Below are 12,329 nucleotides of genomic sequence, written 5' to 3' on the forward strand. Positions count from 1 at the left end.
GTGTTGAGTCATTGTCCAAAAATCTCCAAATTAGGACTCCAGACCAAAGGACAAATTTCCACCGTTCTAATGTCCATTGCTCGTGTTTCTTGGCGCAAGCAAGTCTCTCCTCCTTAGTGTCCTTTAGTAGTGGTTTCTTTGCAGCAATTCGACCATGAAGGCCTGATTCACACAGTCTCCTGTGAACAGTTGATTTTGAGATGTGTCTGTTACTTGAACTGTGTGAAGCATTTATTTGGCCTACAATTTCTGAGTCTGGTATCTCTAATGAACTTATCCTCTGCAGCAGAGGTGACTCTGGCTCTTCCATTCCTGTGGCGGTCCTCATGAGAGCCAGTTTCATCATAGCGCTAGATGGTTTTTGCGACTGCACTTGAAGAAACTTTCAAAGTTCTTGAAATTGTCCGTTTTGACTGACCTTCATGTCTTAAAGTAATGATGGACTGTCATCAGCTCTTTATTTGAGCTGTTCTTGCCATAATATGGCATAATATGGCATAATATGGCATTTGACATTTGAAACCCCACCTCTTTAAGGAATACCTGGGATAGGATAAAGTAATCCTTCTACCCCCCCAAAAAAAATTGTAAAGTGGTTATCCCACTGGCTATAGGGTGAACGCACCAATTGGTGAATCGCTCTGGATAAGAGCGTCTGCTAAATGACGTAAATGTGCCCTTGAGCAAGGCACTTTACCCTAATTGCTCCTGTAAGTCGCTCTCGATAAGAGCGTCTGCTAAATGACTAAAATGTAAATGTAAATATGGACTTGGTCTTTTACCAAATAGGGTATCTTCTGTATACCCCCCACCCCCTAACTTTTAAGAAGGCACACCTGTTAATTTAAATTCATTCCAGGTGACTACCTCATGAAGCTGGTTGAGAGAATGCCAAGAGTGTGCAAAGCTGTCATCAAGGCAAAGGGTGGCTATTTGAAGAATCTCAAATATATTGAGATTGTTTAACACTTTTTTGGTTACTACATGATTCCATATGTGTTATTTCATAGTTTTGATGTCTTCACTATTATTCTACAATGTAGAAAATAGTAAAAATAAAGAAAAACCCTTGAATGAGTAGGTGTTCTAAAACTTTTGAGCGGTAGTGTGTATATATATATATATATATATATATATATATATATATATATATATATATATATATATATCAGTGGGGAGAACAAGTATTTGATACACTGCCGATTTTGCAGGTTTTCCTACTTACAAAGCATGTAGAGGTCTGTCATTTTTATCATAGGTACACTTCAACTGTGAGAGACAGAATCTAAAACAAAAATCCAGAAAATCACATTGTATGATTTTTAAGTAATTAATTTGCATTTTATTGCATGACATAAGTATTTGATCACCTACCAACCAGTACGAATTCCGACTCTCACAGACCTGTTAGTTTTACTTTAAGAAGCCCTCCTGTTCTCCATTCATTACCTGTATTAACTGCACCTGTTTGAACTTGTTACCTGTATAAAAGACACCTGTCCACACACTCAATCAAACAGACTCCAACCTCTCCACAATGGCCAAGACCAGAGAGCTGTGTAAGGACATGGGATGGGCTACAGGACAATAGGCAAGCAGCTTGGTGAGAAGCCAACAACTGTTGGCGCAATTATTAGAAAATGGAAGAAGTTCAAGATGACGGTCAATCACCCTCGGTCTGGGGCTCCATGCAAGATCTCAGCTTGTGGGGCATCATTGATCATGAGGAAGGTGAGGGATCAGCCCAGAACTACAAGGCAGGACCTGGTCAATGACCTGAAGAGAGCTGGGACAACAGTCTCAAAGAAAACCATTAGTAACACACTATGCCGTCATGGATTAAAATCCTGCAGAGCACGCAAGGTCCCCCTGCTCAAGCCAGCGCATGTCCAGGCCCGTCTGATGTTTGCCAATGACCATCTGGATGATCCGGAGGAGGAATGGGAGAAGGTAATGTGTTCTGATGAGACAAAAATTGAGCTTTTTGGTATAAACTCCACTCGCCGTGTTTGGAGGAAGAAGAAGGATGAGTACAACCCCAAGAACACCATCCCAACCGTGAAGCATGGAGGTGGAAACATCATTCTTTGGGGATGCTTTTCTGCAAAGGGGACAGGACGACTGCACTGTATTGAGGGGAGGATGGATGGGGCCATGTATCGCGAGATCTTGTAATCTTGTAATTGCAAACAAAGGTTTCTGTACCAAATATTAAGTTCTGCTTTTCTGATGTATCAAATACTTATGTCATGCAATAAAATTCAAATTAATTACTTAAAAATCATACAATGTGATTTTCTGGATTTTTGTTTTAGATTCCGTCTCTCACAGTTGAAGTGTACCTATGATAAAAATTACAGACCTCTACATGCTTTGTAAGTAGGAAAACCTGCAAAATCAGCAGTGTATCAAATACTTGTTCCCCCCACTGTACATATATACATACGTACATACAGTGCCTTCGGAAAGTATTCAGACCCCTTTACTTTTTCCACATTTTGTTTTATTACAGCCTTATTCTAAAATGTATTGAATAAAAACCTCATCAATCTACACACAATACCCCATAATGACAAAGCCAAAACAGGTTTTTAGAAATATCACATTTACATAAGTATTCAGACCCTTTACCCCTTTTTTCAATTTTCGCCTACAATGACATATCCAAATCTAACTGTCTGTAGCTCAGGACCTAAAGCAAGGATATGCATATTATTGATACCATTTGAAAGGAAACACTTTGAAGTTTGTGGAAATATGAAAGGAATGTAGGAGAATATAGCACATTAGATCTGATAAAAGATAATACAAACAAAAAAACGTGTATATATATTTTTTTCATCTTTGAAATGCAAGAGAAAGGCTAGACAGTGATGTAGGATTATAGATCTAATTTAGATGTTGTCCACCAGATGGCAGCAGTGTGTGTGCAAAGTTTCAGACTGATCCAGTGAAGTATTACATCACTACACATTATACTGTATCAAGTCTGCCAGGAGTTTTCCCAAATGTGCCGAATTGGTTTGCTACTACATACAGTTGAAGTCGGAAGTTTACATACACCTTAGCCAAATACATTTAAACTCAGTTTTTCACAATTCCTGACATTTAATCCTAGTAAAAATTCCCTGTCTTAGGTCAGTTAGGACAGAACTGGTGTAACTGAGTCAGGTTTGTAGGCCTCCTTGCTCGCACACGCTTTTTCAGTTCTGGCCACAAATTACCTATAGGATTGAGGTCAGGGCTTTGTGATGGCCACTCCAACACCTTGACTTTGTTTTCCTTAAGCAATTTTGCCACAACTTTGGAAGTATGCTTGGGGTCATTGTCCATTTGGAAGACCCATTTGCGACCAAGCTTTAACTTCCTGACTGATATCTTGAGATGTTGCTTCAACATATTCACATAATTTTCCTTCCTCATGATGCCATCTACAGTGAGGGAAAAAGGTATTTGATTCCCTGCTGATTTTGTACGTTTGCTCACTGACAAAGACATGATCAGTCTATAATTTTAATGGTAGGTTTATTTGAACAGTGAGAGACAGAAAAACTACAAAAAATCCAGAAAAACGCATGTCAAAAATGTTATAAATTGATTTGCATTTTAATGAGGGAAATAAGTATTTGACCCCTCTGCAAAACATGACTTAGTACTTGGTGGCAAAACCCTTGTTGGCAATCACAGAGGTCAGACGTTTCTTGTAGTTGGCCACCAGGTTTGCACACATCTCAGGAGGGATTTTGTCCCACTCCTCTTTGCTGATCTTCTCCAAGTCATTAAGGTTTCGAGCCTGACGTTTGGCAACCTTAATGTGCTTCTTCTTGAGCCACTCCTTTGTTGCCTTGGCCGTGTGTTTTGGGTCATTGTCATGCTGGAATACCCATCCACGACCCATTTTCAATGCCCTGGCTGAGGGAAGGAGGTTCTCACCCAAGATTTGACGGTACATGGCCCCGTCCATCGTCCCTTTGATGCGGTGAAGTTGTCCTGCCCCCTTAGCAGAAAAACACCCCCAAAGCATAATGTTTCCTACTCCATGTTTGACAGTGGGGATGGTGTTCTTGGGGTCATAGGCAGCATTCCTCCTCCTCCAAACACGGCGAGTTGAGTTGATGCCAAAGAGCTCCATTTTGGTCTCATCTGACCACAACACTTTCACCCAGTTCTCCTCTGAATCATTCAGATGTTCATTGGCAAATTTCAGACGGGCCTGTATATGTGCTTTCTTGAGCAGGGGGACCTTGCGGGCGCTGCAGGATTTCAGCCCTTCACGGCGTAGTGTGTTACCAATTGTTTTCTTGGTGACTATGGTCCCAGCTGCCTTGAGATCATTGACAAGATCCTCCCGTGTAGCTCTGGGCTGATTCCTCACTGTTCTCATGATCATTGCAACTCCACGAGGTGAGATCTTGCATGGAGCCCCAGGCCGAGGGAGATTGACAGTTCTTTTGTGTTTCTTCCATTTGCGAATAATCGCACCAACTGTTGTCACCTTCTCACCAAGCTGCTTGGCGATGGTCTTGTAGCCCATTCCAGCCTTGTGTAAGTCTACAATCTTGTCCCTGACATCCTTGGAGAGCTCTTTGGACTTGGCCATGGTGGAGAGTTTGGAATCTAATTGATTGATTGCTTCTGTGGACAGGTGTCTTTTATACAGGTATCAAGCTGAGATTAGGAGCACTCCCTTTAAGAGTGTGCTCCTAATCTCAGCTCGTTACCTGAATAAAAGACACCTGGGAGCCAGAAATCTTTCTGATTGAAAGGGGGTCAAATACTTATTTCCCTCATTAAAATGCAAATCAATTTATAACATTTTTGACATGCGTTTTTCTAGATTTTTTTGTTGTTATTCTGTCTCTCACTGTTGAAATAAAACTACCATTAAAATTATAGACTGATCATGTCTTTGTCAGTGGGCAAACATACAAAATCAGCAGGGGATCAAATACTTTTTTCCCCTCACTGTAGTTGCGAGAAGGAATTATTTATACATTTTGTGAAGTTCACCAGTCCCTCCTGCAGCAAAGCACCCCCACAGCATGATGCTGCCACCCCCGTGCTTCACGGGTGGGGTGGTGTTTTTCGGCTTGCAAGCCACCCCCTTTTCCCTCCAATCATAACGATGGTCATTATGGCCAAACAGTTCTATTTTTGTTTAATCAGACCAGAGGACATTTTTCCAAAAAGTATGATCTTTGTCCCCATGTGCAGTTGCAAACCGTAGTCTGGCTTTTTTATTGCGGTTTTGGAGAAGTGTTTTCTTCTTTGCTGAGCAGCCTTTCAGGTTATGTCGATATAGGACTTGTTTTACTGTGGATATAGATACTTGTGTACCTGTTTCCTCCAGCATCTTCACAAGGTTATTTGCTGTTGTTCTGGGATTGATTTGCACTTTTCGCACAAAAATACGTTCATCTCCTTCCTGAGCGGTATGACGGCTGCGTGGTCCCATGGTGTTTATACTTGCGTACTATTGTTTGTACAGATGAACGTGGTACCTTCAGGCGTTTGGAAATTGCTCCACAAGTCTGGATGAACCAGACTTGTGGAGGTCTACAATTCTTTTTCTGAAGTCTTGGCTGATTTCTTTAGATTTTCCCATGATGTCAAGCAAAGAGGCACTGAGTTTGATGGTAGGCCTTGAAATATATCCACAGGTACACCTCCAATTGACTCAAATGATGTCAATTAGCCTATCAGAAGCTTCTAAAGCCATGACATCATTTTCTGGAATTTTCCAAGCTGTTTAAAGGCACAGTCAATTTAGTGTATGTAAACTTCTGACCCACTGGAATTGTGATACAGTGAATTATAAGTGAAATAATCTGTCTGAAAAATTACTTGTGTCATGCACAAAGTAGATGTCCCAACCGACTTGCCAAAACTATAGTTTGTTAACAAGAAAGTTGTGGAGTGGTTGAAAAACTAGTTTTAATGACTCCAACCTAAGTGTATGCAAACTTCAGACTTCAACTGTAACTATAGAGAACATACAAAAATGCTATGGTAATACAACATTTAAGTTTGCACACTCCCAGGAATATCATAATTGATGGATCATTAGCTTCCCTACAGAAAATATACTAACCTTCACACATCTAGATGGCCGGGCGGGGTTGGTGTGGAGTCAGAGGTCAAACTGTAGAACCCAGTTCCTACACTTGAATATAAAAATTGATTTTTCAAACAAAACTACACTACATTTTAGCTCTGTGACCCTCAGGATGATAAATCAGAGCAAGATTATTGAATGTAAGTACATTATTTACCTTCAGAGGTGAATGTACCAAACCAGTTGCCGTGATAAAAGTGTTTTGTTGTTGTGCACTATCCTCAAACAATAGCATAGTATTTGTTTAGCTGTAATAGCTACTGTAAATTGGACACTGCAGTTAGATTAATAAGAATTTAAGCTTTCTGCCCATATAAGACATGTCTATGTCCCGGAAAGTTGGCTGTTGTTTACAACACCATTCCAGTCACATATCGCATATTGAGCAACAACCGTCCCGTATAAGGGACACCGATCCCGTAGAGGTTAAGTGTTGCAGTGATTTCACTTGCTGTGGTAGCTGACATGTATAATGTCGAGTCATCGACATACAGGCTTTAATCAGTGCCAGTAGCAGGTCATTGGTAAAGACTGGAAAAAGTAAGGGGCCTAACAGCTACCCTGGGGAATGCCAGTCTCTACCTGGATCATGTTGGAGAGGATTCCATTAAAGAGAACCCTCTGTGTTCTGTTAGACAGGTAACTCTTGATCCACGATATAGCAGTGGATGTAAAGCCATAAAACATACGTTTTTTCCAGCAGCAGATTATGATTGACAATGTCAAATGCTGCATTGAAGTCTAACAAAACAGCACCCACAAGCTTCTTATTATCAATTTCTTTCAGCCAATCATCGGTCATTTGTGTAAGTGCCGTAGATGTTGAGTGCCGTTCCCTATAAGAATGCTGAAAGTCAGTTGTTAAATTTGTTTACTGTGAAATAGCATTGTATCTGGTCAAACACCTTTTTTTTTCAAAGGTTTACTAAGGGTTGATTGGTCGGCTTACTGATTGGTCGGCTGTTTGAGCCAGTAAAGGGTGCTTTGCTATTCTTGGGTATCGGAATGACTTTTGCTTCCCTCCAGGCCTGAGGGCACACACTTTCCTGTAGGCTTAGATTGAAGAGATGACAAATAGGAGTGGCAATATAGTCCGCTATCATCCTCAGTAATTTTCCATCCCAGTTGTCAGACCTAGGTGGCTTGTCATTGTTGATAGACAACAATTATTTTTTCACCTCTTACATTTACATTTACATTTTAGTCATTTAGCAGACGCTCTTATCCAGAGCGACTTACAGTTAGTGAGTGCATACATTATTTTTTGTATATATATATTTTTTCATACTGGCCCCCCGTGGGAATCAAACCCACAACCCTGGCGTTGCAAACGCCATGCTCTACCAACTGAGCTACATCCCTGCCGGCCATTCCCTCCCCTACCCTGGACGACGCTGGGCCAATTGTGCGCCGCCCCATGGGTCTCCCGGTCGCGGCCGGCTACGACAGAGCTCTTCCACACTCACTTTATGCAATTCAAAATTACAATGCTTGTCTTTCATAATTTGGTCAGTTATGAATGGATGTGTAGGTTCAGAGTATGTTGTTGGCATGTCATGCCGAAATTTGTTAATTTTGCCAATAAAAAAATTATTAAAGTTGTTGCCAATATCAGTGGGTTTTGTGATGAATGAGCTATCTGATTCAATGAAGGATGGAGCGGAGTTCGCCTTTTTGCCCAAAATTTCATTTAAGGTGCTCCAAAGCTTTTTACTGTCATTATTTATATTATTTATCTTTGTTTTATAGTACAGTTTCTTCTTCTTTTTGTTTAGTTTAGTCACATGATTTCTACAGTATGTTTGACGATCTGCTGTGCAGCCAGACTTATTTGCCATTCCTTTTGCCTCATCCCTCTCAATCATAAATGTTTTTCATTCCTCATCAATCCACAGGGATTTAACCGTTTTTACAGTCACTTTCTTAATGGGTGCATGCTTATTAGTAACTGGGATAAGCAATTTCATAAATATGTCAAGTGCAGCGTCTGGTTGCTCCTCATTACACACCACAGACCAGCAAATATTCTTTACATCATCAACATAAGAATCACTACAAAACTTATTGTATGATCTCTTATCCACTATATTAGGCCCAGCCTTTGGAACTTTGGTTTTCCTAGATATGGCTACTATATTGTGATCACTTCATCCAATGGATTGGGATACTGCTTTAAAGCAAATTTCTGCAGCATTAGTAAAGATGTGATAAATACATGTGGGTGAATTCATTCCTGTGCTGTTTGTAACCACCCTGGTAGGTTGATTGATAACCTGAACCAGGTTGCAGGCACTGGTTAGAGTTTGAAGCTTTTTCTTGAGTTGACAGCTTGATGAAAACCAGTCAATATTTAGGTATTGTAAGAGGAACATATGTGTTTTAGTGAGCGGACATAAAATACTGAGCCATACTGCACACAGGCAAAGGAGGTTAGGCGTTGTGAGTGGGTGTATGAATATATATTCCCTCATATGCTAACACACATATACTCCTCACTCACACACACTGTTTTGCTCTCTCACACAAACACAAACACAAACACACTACACAGACACACGCACACACACACACACACACACAGGACCGAAAAGGCACGCAGGGCACGTGCCCCCAAACAGATAGCATATGGTAGCAAAATGTATAGAATTGCAGGAATTTTGCTTTAAAACTGCAACATTTTCTCTTAGCCTCGTGACAAAATGTGTAGAATAGCATTATAAAACTGCACACTTTTCTCTCTGCACCATGGAAAAATGTGTTGAAATGCAGTAAGTTTTCATAAAAAGATTTCATAGAAATGCGGTAGTCCAGCACTGCACACACACACACACACACACTTATCAGGGATTAACATCCTGACATGACAGTCTGAGGTGAGAGGGTACACACACACACTTCACCCAATTAGTGGAGGAAATAAATAGGAGATACCATCATCTCTGTGTAGAATAGATACACACTGTATGTATATAGTTAGATGTGACTGTGTTGATGTTACAGCGCATAAACAGCAGAGGGCGCTACAGAACTCTAGTCACACTCAGTTTTACAGCTCAACTACAGTTCCTGTCCTGGCCGGTCTAGTGAGATAGATCCAGCTAATGTATTGATTACTGTCTCACTCTGTTCCGTCTGGTGTGGCTGTACCTGCATGTCTATTTGAAAACACCTTAGACCTCTTACTCTCAATCCCCTGCCTTTCATCCCCTCTCCTTCATTCATCTCCTCTCCTTCATTCATCTCCTCTCCTTCATTCATCTCCTCTCCTTCATTCGTCTCCTCTCCTTCATTCATCTCCTCTCCTTCATTCATCTCCTCTCCTTCATTCATCTCCTCTCCTTCATTCATCTCCTCTCCTTCATTCGTCTCCTCTCCTTCATTCATCTCCTCTCCTTCATTCATCTCCTCTCCTTCATTCATCTCCTCTCCTTCATTCGTCTCCTCTCCTTCATTCATCTCCTCTCCTTCATTCATCTCCTCTCCTTCATTGAAAAGACCTTAGGCCTCTTAGCCTATTTCCTGTCCCCCTCTCTCCTTTCATCCATAGCGACTTACAGTCATGCTTGCATTCATTTTACGTATGGGTGGTCCAGGGAATCGAACACACTATCGTGGCGTTGCAAGCACCACGCTCTACCAATTGAGCTACAGAGGACCATGTAGCTTATCTGCTCCTAGATAGATAGAGGCAGAGAACAAATCAATGATCCTGCTGTCAGGCAAGGTTGATGGACAGTTAAAGAGGCATCATAAATAATACAACTGCATCTTAATACTCTTACCTGGCTTCCATAATACTACGGCTGCATCTCAATACTCTTACCTGGCTTCCATAATACTACGGCTGCATCTCAATACTCTTACCTGGCTTCCATAATACTACGGCCGCATCTCAATACTCTTACCTGGCTTCCATAATACTACGGCCGCATCTCAATACTCTTACCTGGCTTCCATAATACTACGGCTGCATCTCAATACTCTACCTGGCTTCCATAATACAACGGCTGCATCTCAATACTCTTACCTGGCTTCCATAATACTATGGATGCATCTCAATACTCTTACCTGGCTTCCATAATACTACGGCTGCATCTCAATAATCTTACCTGGCTTCCATAATACTACGGCTGCATCTCAATACTCTTACCTGGCTTCCATAATACTACGGCTGCATCTCAATACTCTACCTGGCTTCCATAATACAACGGCTGCATCTCAATACTCTTACCTGGCTTCCATAATACTACGGCAGCATCTCAATAGTCTTACCTGGCTTCCATAATACTATGGCTGCATCTCAATACTCTTACCTGGCTTCCATAATACTACGGCTGCATCTCAATACTCTACCTGGCTTCCATTATACAACGGCTGCATCTCAATACTCTTACCTGGCTTCCATAATACTATGGCAGCATCTCAATACTCTTACCTGGCTTCCATAATACTACGGCTGCATCTCAATACTCTTACCTGGCTTCCATAATACTACGGCTGCATCTCAATACTCTTACCTGGCTTCCATAATACAACGGCTGCATTTCAATACTCTTACCTGGCTTCCATAATACAACGGCTGCATCTCAATACTCTTACCTGGCTTCCATAATACTACGTCTGCAACGCAATACTCTTACCTGGCTTCCATAATACTACGGCTGCATCTCAATACTCTTACCTGGCATCCATAATACAACGGCTGCATTTCAATACTCTTACCTGGCTTCCATAATACAACGGCTGCATCTAAATACTCTTACCTGGCTTCCATAATACAACGGCTGCATCTCAATACTCTTACCTGGCTTCCATAATACAACGGCTGCATCTCAATACTCTTACCTGGCATCCATAATACTATGGCTGCATCTCAATACTCTTACCTGGCTTCCATAATACTATGGCTTCCATAATAATACCTGGCTTCCATAATACAACGGCTGCATTTCAATACTCTTACCTGGCTTCCATAATACAACGGCTGCATCTCAATACTCTTACCTGGCTTCCATAATACTACGGCTGCATCTCAATACTCTTACCTGGCTTCCATAATACTACGGCTGCATCTCAATACTCTTACCTGGCTTCCATAATACAACGGCTGCATTTCAATACTCTTACCTGGCTTCCATAATACTACGGCTGCATCGCAATACTTTTACCTGGCTTCCGTAATAAATACTATGGCTGCATTTCTTACCTGGTTTCCTTTCCACATCTCCTCTCCTTCATTCGTCTCCTCTCCTTCATTCGTCTCCTCTCTTTCACAGAGCTGAAAACACAGAATAGGTGTAAATGTTTTTCAAGCCCAACTGTAAAGCAACCAGGTTACAGTTGGTGGTGAATATAAAACATTAAAAAGGCCAGCAAGGAATTTTAGGAATGCAAAAGTGAAAAATCAAAATTTAATTTAGGAAAATAACTTACATCAACATTCTCATTTACTATATCAACTGGGAGAGACTATTCAGATTACCAGTTACTAAACCAGGAGGATTTAGCCAATCCCTTATCAACCTGTATATGACACACACACACACACACACGCACGCACACACGCACACGAACAGACACTAAAAAGGTATTTGAATAAGCAGAAGTTGACACAGCAAATCCATAAATGCCAAACAACTTAACTTTTCAAATCCTGAAATGAACTTCAGCTCACACTGGTCTCCACTTATAAACCGGTTATGACAGATTCAAATAATACAATTATAATCATATTTAATTTATTCTCTCTCTCTCCAGCGGTACATAAATTATATTTGATTACATTACATTTTATATATACAGTCGTGGTCAAATGTTTTGAGAATGACACAAGTATTGGTCTTCACAAAGTTCGCTGCTTCAGTGTTATGAGATATTTTTGTCAGATGTTACTATGGTATACTGAAGTATAATTACAAGCATTCCATAAGTGTCAAAGGCTTTTATTGACAATTACATTAAGTTTATGCAAAGAGTCAATATTTGCAGTGTTGACCCTTCTTTGTCAAGACCTCTGCAATTCGCCCTGGCATGCTGTCAATTAATTTCTGGGCCACATCCTGACTGATGGCAGCCCATTATTGCATAATCAATGCTTGGAGTTTGTCAGAATTTGTGGGGTTTTGTTTGTCCACCCGCCTCTTGAGGATCGACCACAAGTTCTCAATGAGATAAAGGTCTGGGGAGTTTCCTGGCCATGGAACCAAAATGTCGA

Source organism: Coregonus clupeaformis, chromosome 31 (assembly GCF_020615455.1).
Source record: "Coregonus clupeaformis isolate EN_2021a chromosome 31, ASM2061545v1, whole genome shotgun sequence".
In the NCBI taxonomy this organism is placed as follows: Eukaryota; Metazoa; Chordata; class Actinopteri; order Salmoniformes; family Salmonidae; genus Coregonus; species Coregonus clupeaformis.